The following is a 17,307-nucleotide window of genomic DNA, read 5'->3' as shown; positions in this document are numbered from 1 at the left end:
TATTTTCTCCAGAATTTCATAAGGACCGATGTAGCGTGGAGACAATTTTCCTCGCTTGCCAAATCTGACTGTGCCTCTGAACGGAGAAATCTTCAAAAATACACGATCTCCCTGTTCAAAAGATAACGGTCGACGTCGAATGTTGGCATATTTCGTTTGTCTATCTTGAGCTGTCTTCATTCGTTTCTGAATAAGCTTCACCTGATCATTTATATCACGTATCATATCAGGACCAGTATCAGGTACTTCATAAATATCATCCCAGTACAAAGGAGATCGACATTTTCTTCCGTATAAAGCTTCAAAAGGAGCCATTCCTATACTCGATTGATAGCTGTTGTTGTACGAGAATTCACGAAGAGGTAGTGATTCTTGCCAACTAGTGCGAAAATCAAGCACTACAGCTCTCAACATGTCCTCCAATGTCTGAATAGTACGCTCTAACTGTCCGTCAGTCTGTGGATGATAAGCTGTGCTCAAGTGTAACTGAGTACCCATAGCACTCTGTAAGCTGTGCCAAAAATGTGATGTGAATCGAGGATCACGATCCGATACAATAGATTTCGGCACTCCGTGCAATCTGACAACTTCACGGACATAAATCTCTGCCATCTGGTCGTGTCTATACGTCATACGATAAGGAATAAAACACGCTGATTTCGTCAATCTGTCAATAATCACCCAGATAGCATCACAGCCTCTAGAAGATCGAGGTAATCTAGTCACAAAATCCATGGAAATATGATCCCATTTCCATTCCGGTACAGACAAACTCTGTAACAAACCAGGCGGTCTCTTCCTCTCAGCCTTCACCTATTGGCAATTCAAACATCGAGCTACAAAATCAGTGATATCAGTCTTCATTTGCTTCCACCAATACTGAGCTTTCAGATCATTATACATCTTCCTACCACCAGGATGAATACTGTAACGACTACAATGCGCCTCTTTCAGTAGTTGTTGACGTACATCAGAAATATCAGGCACTACTAGGCGATTGTGAATGTAAAGAAGATCATCTCTAACCCGGTATTCAGATACATGCCCTGATCTAACTTTCTCAATCGAGTTCTGCACATTCTGATCAAGTTTCTGAGCATCTCGAATTCTTACCAATAAAGCTGGTTCAACTAGAATTAGATAGAGTCGTAATGGCTGATAGTTTGTATCAAATACTAATCCAGATAAACAACAGTTGTCAATCAAATTCGATACACCAATCGTCGATAAGGATAAAAAACATACCTTTCGACTCAATGCATCTCCTGCTGCATTCGATTTTCCTGGATAATATTTAATTTCGCAGTCAAAGTCTTTCAGCAAATCCAGCCATCTTCGTTGTCTCATATTCAGTTCTGACTGAGAAAACAAATATTTCAGACTCTTGTGATCAGAATAGATTTCAAACTGTTCCCCATACAGATAATGTCGCCAAATATTCAAAGCAAATACAATGGCGGCCAATTCAAGATCATGAATTGGATATCTGGTCTCGTGAGGCTTCAATTGTCTCGAGGCATAAGCAATTACATGACCTCGTTGCATTATAATACAACCTAAACCTTGGTGAGATGCATCACAATAAACAGTGAAACCACCAGTACCTGAAGGAATCGTCAAGACTGGTGCACTGGTCAATCGTTTCTTCAACTCCAGAAAACTGGATTTACAAGCATCAGACCAGACAAATGGAGTATTCTTCTGAGTTAATTGAGTAATCGGCTTCGCAATACTGGAAAAATCTTTAATGAATCGACCATAATACCCAGCCAATCCCATAAAACTACGAATCTCAGGAACAGATGTCGGTCTTGACCAACTGATCACTGCTTCTACTTTACTTGGATCCACAGAAATACCATTTCCAGATATAATATGTCCAAGAAAGACAACCTGTTTCAGCCAAAACTCGCATTTCGACAGTTTAGCATACAATTTCTCAGCTCTTAAGGTCTTCAATACTGTTCTTAGATGTTCAAAATGATCAATCAAATTCTTTGAATATATCAGAATATCATCAATAAAGATAATCACAAAATCATCTAGATACTTCTGAAATACACGGTTCATCAAAGCCATAAATACAGCTGGAGCATTCGTCAAACCAAACGGCATAACTATGAACTCATAATGGCCATACCTGGTTCTGAACGCAGTCTTAGGAATATAAGAATCCCTAACTCTCAGCTGATGGTATCCAGATCTCAGATCGATCTTGGAATACACATAAGAACCCTGCAACAGATCAAATAAATCATCAATACGAGGCAAAGGGTATTTGTTCTTTACCGTAGCCTTGTTCAGTTGTCGGTAGTCAATGCACAATCTCATTGAACCGTCTTTCTTTCTAACAAACAGTACTGGAGCTCCTTAAGGAGAAACACTGGGTCGAATGTATCCCTTGGCCAGTAAATCTTCTAACTGTTCCTTCAATTCTTTCAGTTCAACTGGTGTCATTCGATAAGGTGCTTTCGAAATCGGTGCAGTTCCTGGCATCAGTTCTATGTGGAAATCAATCTCTCGATACGGAGGTAATCCTGGAATCTCATCAGGGAAAATGTCCGCAAAATCACTAACCACTGGCAAATCAGCCAGGTTCGGAGTTGTTTTCACTTAGCAGGGTTTGTTATCCAAAAGATTTGATTTTTGGATGACCCTGATTGAGAGATTTTCTCAATCTTGATTTATTTCTTTTGATTTTTAGAATTATTTATCCTTCGATGGATAGTTCAGCATAGTTTGAGATTGTTGGCTTGTAAATCATAGAGAGATTAGAGTTCTATCTACAATTATTTTTAGGAATCAATCCAAAAATTCAATATTCCAAAAATTTACAGACAAACGATCACACAGAAGAAATGAACACAATCCCAATTATCAGATAAAACCAACGCACACATATCAAACTCAACACTCACGCGAAAGCAAATAAGCGACACAAGTGTTTACGTAGTTCGGCAAAGAATTTGCCTACATCCATGGGAGAGCAACACAATCACTTTATTAATCACCAACAGAACAATCCAAGCTCAATCAACAGAGCTTATTACAGAGATGGACTAAAATAAACTCTGAAGCTAGATACAGACACAATTCAAGCTTTAAAGCCTTAAATTATTCCCATCACTATCTTCGCTTAGTTTTTCTCCTCCAAAATCTCTCCTTCTTCTCTCTCAATATATTTTGAAGAATTTGATTTTCTGTTATGTTCGTTGTAGCCATCTTCATCTTCTTATATAGAGAATTAAACCGACTTTCATCTTGGGCTTTAGGTCAACAGCAACTTATGGCTCAATTATAAAGTCAACATGGTACAACCCGATAAGCCTTCATTCATCATTCTGATCTGCTCTTGTACTTCAATCTGCATTGATCTGCCTTCAAGCTTACAGCTTCTCGGACACTCCTTCAGACATTTAACCAAGTCACATTACTCGAGCAATCGATCTGCATGAACTCATCCGAAGAATTATCTGACCATCACTTCCATCTGATCCCAGTATTCGATCTGACCATGAACTCATCTGATCACTGAATTCATCTGATCTGTACTCTTTGATCTGATCTTTTCTCCATCCTCATTCAATCTGATAGAAGCATACTTCAACAATATCCACCTTGATTCTTTCAGTTTGAATGATTCTCTCCATCCTAGCCTTTTTGGCTAATTTCCAATCACCGCATTAACTAAGTCCAAACATTTCTTGAACTTACCATACGGCAGTGAATTCGTCATAACATCTGCAGGGTTTTCTTCTGATGCTATCTTTACAAGGATCACATCTCTTTTTTCAATTACATCTCTAACGAAATGCATCTTCAAATCTACGTGTTTCGATCGTTCATGATAGACTTGGTGTTTTGTCAAGTGTATTGCACTTTGATTGTTACAGTGTACTACAACTTGACCTTGTTTCACACCAAGTTCCTCTATCATCCCCTTTAACCACAATCCTTCCATTATGGCCTCAATAACAGCTATGAATTCTTCCTCAGTGTTAGAAAGGGCAACCACTGACTGTAGATTGGACTTCCAGGTGATCGTTGCGCCATATAAGGTGAACACATATCCAGTCAATGACTTTCTCGTCTCTAAGTTCCTAGCAAAATCTGAATCCACATATCCAACTACTGGATCAATCACATCTTGCTGTTTTTCAAACATCAACCCCAACCCAGTTGTGTTTATGAGATATCGGAGAATCCACTTCATAGCTTCCCAAAGATATGTACATGGATTAGCCATGAATCTGGAGACAACACTGATTGCGTATGCCAGATTAGGCCTACTACACACGATTCCATACATGAGACTTCCCACTCCAATAGCATATGGAATACATACCATCTTCATCTTGTCCTCCTCACTTTCAGGTGTCTGACTCACAGATAGCTTCAAATGATGTCCCAGAGGGGTCAAGACAGATTTTTCCTGATTCATGTTATACCTCAGAACAACCTTCTTCAAATAGTTCTTCTGACTAGGATGAATCTCCTGTCTTTTCCTGTTTCTCACTATGTCCATGCCCAAAATTCTCTTCGCTTCTCCCATATCTTTCATCTCAAACTCTGAGTTGAGCTGTTGTTTCAAGGATGATATCTCTGTCTTACTTTTACTTGCGATCAATATATCATCAACATAAATCAGTAGGTACAAGATAACATGCCTTTCATCCTTCTTCATATAGACACATCTGTCATATTGGATTCTCACAAAACCAATACCAATCATGAACTCATCAAACCTCTTATTCCACTGCCTCGGACTCTGCTTCAGCCCATACAATGATTTCCTCAGTAAGCAGACCTTGTTCTGTGTTTTCTGATCTATGAAGCCCTTTGGTTGTTCCATATAGATAGTTTCTTCCAGGTCACCGTGTAGAAAAGCAGTTTTCACATCCATCTGCTCAAGCTCCAAGTCGAGCTGGTTCACCAGTGCTAACATAATCCGGATGGAACAATGTTTGACCACTGGAGAATAGACTTCATTAAAATCTATTCCTTCTACGTGACCAAAATTGTAAGGCCCGGGATTATTTAATTTTAATCCAAGAATATTTAATTTGGGAATATTTAGAGTTTAGAATTAAATTCTAGTATTCTTAAATTGAAAAGGATTGAAATTGAATTAAATCGCTTTTCCGGGGATTGAATTGCAAATAGCTGAAAGTTCAGGGACTAAATTGCAATTTGGCTAATAATTATCTAAATTCCACTTGTTTTCTTCCTCATTTAAACGTGCATATCAGATTAGAAGGAAAGAAACAGAGGAATCGATTCAACCCTCAAAAACTTCATTTTCGTCCCGTTCAAGCTCCGATATCTTGCGTTCCGGTAGTCAGAAATTCGAAAGAAATATATATTTGCGATCACAGCTCCGAGACCTTCGATTTGGTATAAGTTTTATTCATTTTTCTCAGATTTTATTTTTATGTGCAAGATGGAAAATTATGATTTTATCATATAGGCGTATATCAGCTGTACCGATCGTGTATTCGCAGACGGTTCGGAAAAAGACTGTCGTTCGGATTTTATATGAATTTGGGAAGAATAATTCGAACACTACCATGTTTGATTGATACTGATTTTTATGGTAATGAGATGATATGTTAGAGATTATAAGTTATCTGGATTGTTGGATTGATTTGGATATTGTTTGGATTGCCAGTTTTAGCCGTTATGCCGTCGATTTGCAAAATGTCAAGACTTTGATATTGTTGATTGAACGAAGCATGGTTTGAATGGCATCTGATCTTGTTAGTTATTCGACATGTAATTTATCAGCTTTCTATCGAAGTTGCCGAACTCGAGATCTCCGAGTCAAACCGAGAAGGATTTGAAGCAAGGTTTGCTAACATTTGCACTTGAGATTGAGTTGAGAAGTGGAGCAACCTTTTGATATGAATTATCATTGATGTACTTGCAGATTTGAAGTACTTTCAGACGTGACATAGAAAGGTATAAATGACAGCAAATCCAGATGGGATAGAACGCTTGAAATATCTTTCATTTCAAGTATTCCCATGTCAATCACATACTTGTTTCTTTATATTTCTTATGTGATTATTTGTTTGTATTGCTTTGTTTGCTTATATGCTTAGTTGTTCAAGATGTGTTTTATAGCTTTTAATGCATACACTTTATGTTGCATTCATCTTGAACTCCAGCCTTAATAGCACAGAGGGCAGCCATCGCCTAGAGTGCAGATGACGTTTGGAGAGCTGTAGTGAGTGGCATGGAATATAGATTTATTTCTAGAGTCAGCTTGACTCATGGCACAGAATATGGATTTATGTTCAGAGCCAGAAGACTCACTATAGTTGTACCAAAGTCAGAGGACTAAAATACTTGATGCCGCCTCGAATGGGAGTGTCGGTGGTTTGATAGTTATTTTATTCCTCGGGATCCCAAAGAACTAAGTTTTATTGATATCAGCTTGATAGCCTTCCTTTGACATTTGCATTGCATTCACGTTGATTATCTCGCGTTTAAAGTTGTTTATACTGGGATTTTATTCTCACCGGAGTTATCCGGCTATTGCTTTGTTTTGTATGTGTGCATGGCAATAGGTGGGGCAGGAGCTAGTCAGAAAAGACAAGGATAGCTCGAGATAGAGGCATAGCAAGTGAGGACACGGGCTTAAGTAGCACGACTTGTACTTTATGTTGTTGAACCATGCTAGAAGTGATACAAGAACTTTGTATATTATGGCTTGAATACATGCTAGTTTATGTTTATTATGTTTAGAAGCTTGTAAGACGTTATAAGATAGCATGTATTTTATTTTGTAGCATGTATAAAAGATTATGACTTGTTTATCCATTCTTTGGCAGCAGATTTTTGACAGCATATTCCCCGATCGAGCGAGACCCTGCCTTTTAAAACAAAATTTTTTTTTTTAGCTCTTGTTTCTTTAATTCTTTTAAGTACTTGTTTAATTGTTAATTGTTGGAAAACTGGCGATCAGATCAATCACGATTGATACCCGGTGCAGCGGAAGTTTAAAAATTTTGTTATGGAACAATTCCATAGTGTGGGTATCAACCGTTCAACGATTAAATTATTGTGTGTGTAAAATTTAAATAACAGTTATTAAATTTTACCTTCAATCTCGCAACGAGATTACTGGACACCAACAGATTTTATCTGCTCTTGTTGTCTCTCCCTGGAACCGATGAACTCCTTCAATCAGGTCCACGAACAGAGGTTTAAATCCCTCTGATAGATTGCACTAGAAAATCTATCAGAAGTTTTCTGCGAAGAGATTAAACGAATCTGATTCGTTATTCCTGACCGCGATTCAAAATCACAGACCGGAATTTTCTCGGGCAGAGTATGGGGAGGGTTCGGCCGATTGCTTTTGAGAGAGAGGAGGGTTCGAAATTTCTGTCTCAAAATAATGACCTGTTGTATGTAATTTCTGTACTGCAATAACTTATTTATAATGCAGGCCACTAACAGCTTAGGGCCCATTAGTCATAAGTTAAGGCCCGACAAGCAAAGCCCGCACGTTCAGAAATTAATATAAAATTCATCGTGACTCCGATTGATGAACCGATTTCACCAATGTGCACAGAAACCATTTCTGCACATTTTAAAGTCAAAATAAATTTTCCTGAATCCGAATTCAGTGGTTTCCAAAAATGTCCATCCCTATGTCATTTTAGGAAATCCTACTCCCTTACTCTTATTTAAGAAGTCCAACTCCTTAGTTCATTAAATTTAACTCTTTAAATTTAACTATCTCAACGGGGATTAAAACTCCATTACACTGTGTGACCCTCAATGGTTCAGGGATACAGCTAGCCGTGGGCTCACAACTCCTTGTGACTCGGAACAACACTTTCCGACTTGCCCAACGAATCATGGTAAAGCGCCTAGCAACATCGCCCCATGATTCCCTAGGTATCACTGATAGTGCCTACAAGAACCAGTAGATTTTGGTTAGCGTACAGTACGGTCCCTTCATCCATATATCCCGATCGAATCAACAACCATTGGTATATCGAGAGTCGCTCAAGATTCGATAACTATGCAATACATCTTGAAGATCAAATTAGTGACATCGCATGTGCTACTAAGAAACCATTTCTTAAATAACATCAATTACTCTGGCCAGAGATTTATCACACTAATATCTCCTCAGATCGCATAGGATATCCACACTCGCAAGTATGTGGTGAATCCTTGACAACAATGCATTGACTCCTATATGTGTCGTAACTGTACCCAATCTCGACACCTGATGACCCCCATAGAGTCGGTAAACGAGTCAAAACACAGCACTAGCATATAGAGTCTCCATGATGTTTCAAGTCGTAAGGACTAATGGTATACAACCAAAACCGCGGACTTAATCCACTCGATATGTGATAACCACTTGGAAAGTCCGGATAGGGTAGTTCGATTATTCATCCTATGAATATCCATTTGCATGCTTCGAACATCTCCATGTTCCCTACCAATGAAACGTGGTACTCCGCATCGCAAATGCTAGTCTCAAACTCGAGCGATCCTTATCCTTATTATCGGACGGCTCAATCGACTAGGAACGGTTTTAGAACATACAGTGACTATAAGATGTATTTCATGATAGACATCTCCATGTTCTACCACATCTTACATACACTATAGTATATTCAAGGTCTTTATCAAAACAATAATAGTATATCACAATATAACAATATGAAGTAATATAAAGTCATTGCCATAAAAGTGTAAATAATATTAAACAAAAGATTGTTTATACAAAGAGTCATCAAAGCCCATAGCCACACAGTTGGCTCACTGGGCACCCACTCTTACAATCTCCCACTTGCCCTATAGCCAACTAGTCATACTACGTAGACCCATTGCTTCGCGATGTTTGTCAAACAATGGTCCTGGCAAGGGCTTAGTAAGCGGATCAGCGATATTGTCTGCAGAGGCCACTCGTTCGACAATGATGTCTCCTCTTTCCACAATCTCCCGGATTATGTGGTATTTCCTCAGTACGTGTTTGGATCTTTGATGAGACCTTGGTTCCTTTGCTTGAGCAACGGCACCCGTGTTGTCGCAGTACACCGGGACTGGACCAACAAATTCAGGAATGACGCCCAACTCTTGGACGAAATTCCTCATCCAAACGGCCTCTTTAGCAGCAGCTGATGCTGCAATGTATTCAGCCTCAGTGGTGGAATCCGCTGTGGTGTCCTGCTTGGAACTCTTCCAAGAGACAGCACCGCCATTGAGCATGAACACAAATCCAGAGGTTGACTTCGAGTCATCCACATCACTTTGGAAGCTAGAGTCGGTATAGCCTTCCAATTTGAGTTCTCGTCCTCCATAAACCATGAACATATTCTTAGTCCTTCGCAAGTACTTAAGAATGTCCTTCACGGCTTTCCAATGCATTTGACCAGGATTAGACTGATATCTGCTCGTGACACTCAGAGCAAATGCTACATCCGGTCTGGTAGATATCATCCCATACATGATACTACCTATAGCTGACGCATATGGTACATGTGTCATATTATCTATCTCTTCATCAGTCTTGGGACACATAGACTTGGATAGAGAAACTCCATGACACATGGGTAGATGTCCTCTTTTGGACCCATCCATTGAAAACCGTTTCAATATGGTATCGATGTAGGTTGATTGAGTGAGTCCTATCATTCTCTTAGACCTATCTCTATAGATCTGTATCCCAAGAATGTAGGATGCCTCTCCCAAATCCTTCATCGAAAATCTACCTGATAACCATATCTTTGTTGACTGCAACATCCCTACATCATTCCCAATGAGTAGGATGTCATCAACATAAAGTACTAAGAATGTCACCGCATCCTTAACTACTTTCTTGTACACGCAAGGTTCCTCCGGGTTCTTGATGAAACCAAAATCTTTTATTGTTTCATCAAATTTCTGGTTCCAACTTCTTGATGCTTGTTTTAGACCATAAATTGATCTCTGAAGCTTGCATACCTTATGCTCGCTTCCCATGGATGTGTACCCCTCAGGCTGCTTCATATAGATTTCCTCCTTAATGTCTCCATTAAGAAAAGCAGTCTTCACATCCATTTGCCATATCTCATAGTCATACCATGCAGCTATGGCAATCAGGATTCTTATGGACTTGAACATTGCAACTGGTGAAAAAGTTTCATCATAGTCAACTCCTTGCCTTTGAGTATAACCTTTCGCCACCAATCGCGCCTTGTAGGTCAATACCTTACCATCAGGCCCAAGTTTTCTCTTGTAGATCCATTTACACCCTATTGGAACAATTCCATCGGGAGGATCTACTAAAGACCAAACTTGGTTTGTATGCATCGAATCCAATTCTGACTGCATAGCTTCAAGCCATAAATTCGAATCCGCATCAGAAATTGCTTCCTTGAAGTTTCTTGGATCACATCCAATGTCGGGTTCATCTTGATCCCCTTCAAGAAGAAGACCATATCGAACTGGAGGTCTAGAAGTCCTCTCGGACCTTCTAGGTGCAGGCGTGTCCAGCAATGGTTCCTGAGGTGTAGGATCGTTATTTTGTATTTCGGGTTCTTCTCGAACTTCTTCGAGTTCCATCATCTCGCCTTTCTTATCCAATAAGAACTCCTTCTCCAAGAAGGTGGCATTCCTAGAAACAAACACCTTTGTTTCAGCAGGATAATAGAAATAATATCCGATTGAATTCTTCGGATACCCTACAAAATAACATAAGCTGGATCGACTATCCAACTTATCTCCCACTGTCCGCTTCACGTAAGCAGGACATCCCCAAATCCTCAAGTACGAATACTTAGGAGCTTTGCCATTCCATAACTCGTATGGTGTTTTGTCCACTGCTTTAGTGTGGACGTTGTTCAACAACAATACCGCCGTTTCAAGCGCATAGCCCCAAAACGAAGGTGGAAGCTCAGTGAAGCTCATCATAGATCGAACCATGTCCAACAAAGTTCGATTACGACGCTCCGATACACCATTAAGCTGTGGTGTCATAGGAGGAGTCCACTGAGAGAGAATCCCATTCTCTTTCAGATAGTCCAAAAACTCGGTACTCAAGTATTCTCCACCTCGATCCGATCGAAGTGCTTTAATACTTTTACCTAGCTTGTTTTCTACTTCAGCCTTGAATTCTTTGAACTTTTCAAATGCTTCAGACTTATATTTCATTAAATATAAATACCCATACCTTGAATAATCATCAGTAAAGGTAATGAAGTAGGTGTGGCCATGTTGAGTCCCTACTCTAAATGGACCACAAACATCTGTATGGATCAAATCCAACAGATTCTGACTACGCTCAGGTTTCCCCTTAAAAGGAGATTTAGTCATTTTTCCTTTTAGGCAGGATTCACAAGTAGGTAGAGAGTTAATATCAGACATATCAAACATACCCTCTCCCACTAGCTTGTTCATCCTCCTTGAGGAAATATGACCTAGTCTAGCGTGCCAAAGGTTTGCCGGGTTTTGACTATCGATTTTCCTTTTGTTTGTTGTCGCCGGTTTGTCAATACAATTCACTGGAACGTCTTTTAGTTTTAAATTGTATAGATCGTTTTCAAGTTGTCCATTTCCAATTAAACATTCATTCTTGTAAATATTGCAAATCCCATTCACAAAATTACAAGAATAACCATCTCTATCAAGCATAGAAATAGAAATAATGTTTTTAATTAAATCTGGCACAAATAAAACATCTCTCAACAATAATTTAAAACCATTCTGCAAAATCAAACAAACATCTCCAATGGCCGTAGCTTCAACTCTGGAACCATTCCCGAGCCTCAGCTGGGTCTCACCCATTCTAAGCCTGCGACTTCTTGTCATCACCTGCAAATCATTGCAAATGTGAGATCCACATCCGGTATCCAATACCCAAGAAGTTGTATTAAGTGACATGTTTATTTCGATATAGAACATACCCTTTGCAGTTCCCAACTGCTCAAGATACTCCTTGCAGTTGCGCTTCCAATGACCCGGCTTCTTGCAGTAATGGCAAACATCCTTGGATTTTCCATTGTTTGCAGCCTTTGTCTTTTGCTTCTTCTCGGGTTCCACTTTCTTGGGTGGGACAGAACGTTTCTTGCCCTTCATACTTGGCCCCTTCTTAGCAGAAGATGAGGAGCCCACCAAGAAAGCTGGCTTATCCTTCTTAAGTGTGGATTCATATGTAACGAGCATATTGACCATCTCTTCAAGGGTGGCCTCTATCTTGTTCATATTAAAATTTATCACGAATCCATCAAATGAAGAAGGAAGAGATAGAAGCAAGTCCACATTGAGTTCATGCTCCAACACCAAATCAAGGGTCGCTAACTTCTGTATGAGCCAAATCACTCGTACCCCATGATCACGGACCGAAGTCCCTTCACGCATGCGGCACGTCATCAACTCCTTAACAGTAGAGAACCTTTCAGCCCTCGACTGAGCCCCAAAAAGTTCCTTGAGTTGCGCGTGAATGTCAGCAGCATTCACCGTGTCCTCAAATCGCCTCTGGAGTTCATCAGACATCGAGGCTTGCATATAGCATTTGGTCTTGATGTCATGGTCACACCATGCATCAAGTTTGGCCAATTCCTCCGGACTTATGTCAGCTGGTGCTTCCTTCGGAGGTGCTTTCTCTAACACGTAGAGCATTTTCTCCGAAGTTAAGACAATCTTCAACTTCCGGAACCATTCCGTATAGTTGGCGCCAGTCAGCTTGTTTTGTTCGAGGATCGAGAATAAAGGATTTCGCGAATTCATTGTATGAAATACTGAAAAGGAAAACAGACATATATCAATGATTGTTTAACAATTTACTAAGACATAAAATAGGCGAATTTAATTTTATGAATCTCACTCCCACTATTTTAACAATTTCACCACCCTCTAGTGAAAACGGGAAACTTTTTCCTTAGTGAGAACATGGAGTCCAATTGACAAACTTATGGTCCCGAATAATATCAGCCAACCATAATTCTCAAAAGGTAGAGCCCAATTGCTTCCAAAGCAACCCCCATGTGTTTACCTCATGTCCAATAAGGGCCCAATAATATGACGCCGTTTAAAGTGACATGTCAAGATGACCCATCAATATTAAGTTGTGATGGACGGTCGCCATGTGGATCCCCCAATAATATGAGCCGATCCCATGGGAGTTCCACCCAACTTACAACATTTGTCGATCCAATGTACAGCTTTCCGACGGACGGGCCCCCCCAATAATATGAGCCGGACCGTATCCGCGGGTAGCATCACATACATTGACCGTTGATGGAAGGTAGGAACATTTAAACAATATTTAAATTTCCTTTATTTATCTTGATATAAATTTTAAATCATATTTAAAATGAGGGATTTTATTTATAAAATTATTTGTCTCATCATATTTAATTTATTGCATGCATTGCCGGATTCACGCAATTTATGTCTAAACATGCATACAATCATAATATCACATATTATATAGGATGATCGATTCCATTTCTAATTGACCCGTGGTTGCCAATCACGGGTCTTAGTCCAATCCTAGGTAATATGCAGTATGCAAATGCAATCCTATTACATATGCTTCCAATTTACATTTCTTCAGTCTTCATTGTCTGCTGGGCCCACCATCTTCAAATCTTGATCTCCCACTAAATCTAATGTATTTACAATAAATAACAATGACAAGTAGGGGATACATTTTTAGGGGGTGGGAACGGGCTATAAACCAAGCCCACTTTTATTACATATGACATTCATATCGGGCCATAAACCAGGCCCATTAATAAAACCAACAATAATAAAGACAAAATGTAAATTCCTAACATACACCTACAAAATTGGTCATGGCAATCGATCATCCTTATCCAATAACATTTAATTCAAAATTAATTTATTGGATAACATGCTGTGGCAATTCAAATTTAAACAAGATAAAATCATATTTTATATATAAAATCTCATTTCACATATAAAATCATATTTTATCTCTATATCAAATAAAATCATATTTTATCTATAAAATCCAATTTTACAAATAAAATCATATTTTACTTAATATATCATAAGATCATATCTTATCATCAATTGTACCAAAATAATTGATTTCAAAATTCAATTTACGGATAAAATATTAAAATTTTCCAAAAATTCAAATTTATCCAAAATCAATTTTAAAATTTACGGACTCGAACAATTCGATCCGAAATCTCGTGAACCAATCAAAAACAATTTTTGACCGGACCAAAAATAAAATTTTAAATATTAAAATTAATTTTTAAATAAAAATATAATTTTTCCCGCGGGCCGCCCGGGACACTCCCGGGCCGGCCCGTACCCGGGGCGCGGGCCGGGGGCAGCCCGGCTGCCCCTTAGGGCAGCGCCGTGCGCTGCCCTGGGCGGCGCCGAGCGCCGCCCCTGGGCAGCGCCGAGCGCTGCCCTGCGCAGCGCCCAGCGCTGCGCTGGGCAGCGCACAGCGCTACCCTAGGCGGCGCCGTGCGCCGCCCTGGGCGGCGACGGTCGCCGCCTTGGGCGGCGCCGTGCGCCCCCTTTGGGCGACGCCGTGCGCCGCCCGGGGCAGCAAAAATTGCTGCCCCACCGGGCAGCGATCCAATCGCTGCCCGGGTTTTGCCCAGAAAAATTTTTTTTTTTTTTTATTTAAAAATATTTATTTTGTTTCAAAAACCGAGACTCAAAAATTTTGTACAATTGATTAATTTAATCGTTTGATCTGAGCAACCTGGCTCTGATACCACTGTTGGAAAACTGGCGATCAGATCAATCACGATTGATACCCGGTGCAGCGGAAGTTTAAAAATTTTGTTATGGAACAATTCCATAGTGTGGGTATCAACCGTTCAACGATTAAATTATTGTGTGTGTAAAATTTAAATAACAGTTATTAAATTTTACCTTCAATCTCGCAACGAGATTACTGGACACCAACAGATTTTATCTGCTCTTGTTGTCTCTCTCTGGAACCGATGAACTCCTTCAATCAGGTCCACGAACAGAGGTTTAAATCCCTCTGATAGATTGCACTAGAAAATCTATCAGAAGTTTTCTGCGAAGAGATTAAACGAATCTGATTCGTTATTCCTGACCGCGATTCAAAATCACAGACCGGAATTTTCTCGGGCAGAGTATGGGGAGGGTTCGGCCGATTGCTTTTGAGAGAGAGGAGGGTTCGAAATTTCTGTCTCAAAATAATGACCTGTTGTATGTAATTTCTGTACTGCAATAACTTATTTATAATGCAGGCCACTAACAGCTTAGGGCCCATTAGTCATAAGTTAAGGCCCGACAAGCAAAGCCCGCACGTTCAGAAATTAATATAAAATTCATCGTGACTCCGATTGATGAACCGATTTCACCAATGTGCACAGAAACCATTTCTGCACATTTTAAAGTCAAAATAAATTTTCCTGAATCCGAATTCAGTGGTTTCCAAAAATGTCCATCCCTATGTCATTTTAGGAAATCCTACTCCCTTACTCTTATTTAAGAAGTCCAACTCCTTAGTTCATTAAATTTAACTCTTTAAATTTAACTATCTCAACGGGGATTAAAACTCCATTACACTGTGTGACCCTCAATGGTTCAGGGATACAGCTAGCCGTGGGCTCACAACTCCTTGTGACTCGGAACAACACTTTCCGACTTGCCCAACGAATCATGGTAAAGCGCCTAGCAACATCGCCCCATGATTCCCTAGGTATCACTGATAGTGCCTACAAGAACCAGTAGATTTTGGTTAGCATACAGTACGGTCCCTTCATCCATATATCCCGATCGAATCAACAACCATTGGTATATCGAGAGTCGCTCAAGATTCGATAACTATGCAATACATCTTGAAGATCAAATTAGTGACATCGCATGTGCTACTAAGAAACCATTTCTTAAATCACATCAATTACTCTGGCCAGAGATTTATCACACTAATATCTCCTCAGATCGCATAGGATATCCACACTCGCAAGTATGTGGTGAATCCTTGACAACAATGCATTGACTCCTATATGTGTCGTAACTGTACCCAATCTCGACACCTGATGACCCCCATAGAGTCGGTAAACGAGTCAAAACACAGCACTAGCATATAGAGTCTCCATGATGTTTCAAGTCGTAAGGACTAATGGTGTACAACCAAAACCGCGGACTTAATCCACTCGATATGTGATAACCACTTGGAAAGTCCGGATAGGGTAGTTCGATTATTCATCCTATGAATATCCATTTGCATGCTTCGAACATCTCCATGTTCCCTACCAATGAAACGTGGTACTCCGCATCGCAAATGCTAGTCTCAAACTCGAGCGATCCTTATCCTTATTATCGGACGGCTCAATCGACTAGGAACGGTTTTAGAACATACAGTGACTATAAGATGTATTTCATGATAGACATCTCCATGTTCTACCACATCTTACATACACTATAGTATATTCAAGGTCTTTATCAAAACAACAATAGTATATCACAATATAACAATATGAAGTAATATAAAGTCATTGCCATAAAAGTGTAAATAATATTAAACAAAAGATTGTTTATACAAAGAGTCATCAAAGCCCATAGCCACACAGTTGGCTCACTGGGCACCCACTCTTACAATAATTACAATAAATTGCCCTAAGATAAGATTAGCAACCCGGGTCCCCACAACAGGTGGTATCAGAGCATAAGTTTCTGGATTTAGATAGAAGTTGATGAGCGGGGTAGTTTGAGTCTGTCTGATTGTTTAATATTTCATGAGAGTACATGTTATATCTGATTATGTGCATTATCTGCTAGCATGCTTTATATATAGCAATAATTATGTGATTGCATGATTATGTGCTTTTATTGCTACTGCATGCTATATATATGCAATTGTATTCCAGAATATCCTTAGTCAGAACCTGAATTCTCATGAGAATGCATGAGAATGCTTATCAGAGAAGGATGGAATAAATTTCTGCATATTATATTGTTTATGCACTAATCTGTTTGACAATCAGATATTCCTCCCCGTAAAGCACCGGTCATTAGACAGCCATTAGTGGTTCCTCCAGCTGAACCAGTACAAGTACCACCGCCAATTGTTGAAACTCAGAATGCACAGGGTAGTACATCTACTGACCCGTTGGATCCTACTGCTACTCCAATGGAGACTTTGTTAAAGCGATTTCAGTCATTCAAACCGCCAAAACTGAAAGGAACAGAAAACTCAGTTGATTGTGAAAATTGGCTTGAAGATATAGAACAACTGTTTGAATCACTCGATTATACAGATGATCGTCGTATCCGACTGGTAATACATCAACTTCATGAAGTTGCCAAAAGTTGGTGGATTACTACCAAACGGGC

The sequence above is a fragment of the Henckelia pumila genome, chromosome 1 (assembly GCF_033568475.1).
Source record: "Henckelia pumila isolate YLH828 chromosome 1, ASM3356847v2, whole genome shotgun sequence".
Taxonomy (NCBI): Eukaryota; Viridiplantae; Streptophyta; class Magnoliopsida; order Lamiales; family Gesneriaceae; genus Henckelia; species Henckelia pumila.
This window is presented reverse-complemented; position numbering follows the sequence as displayed.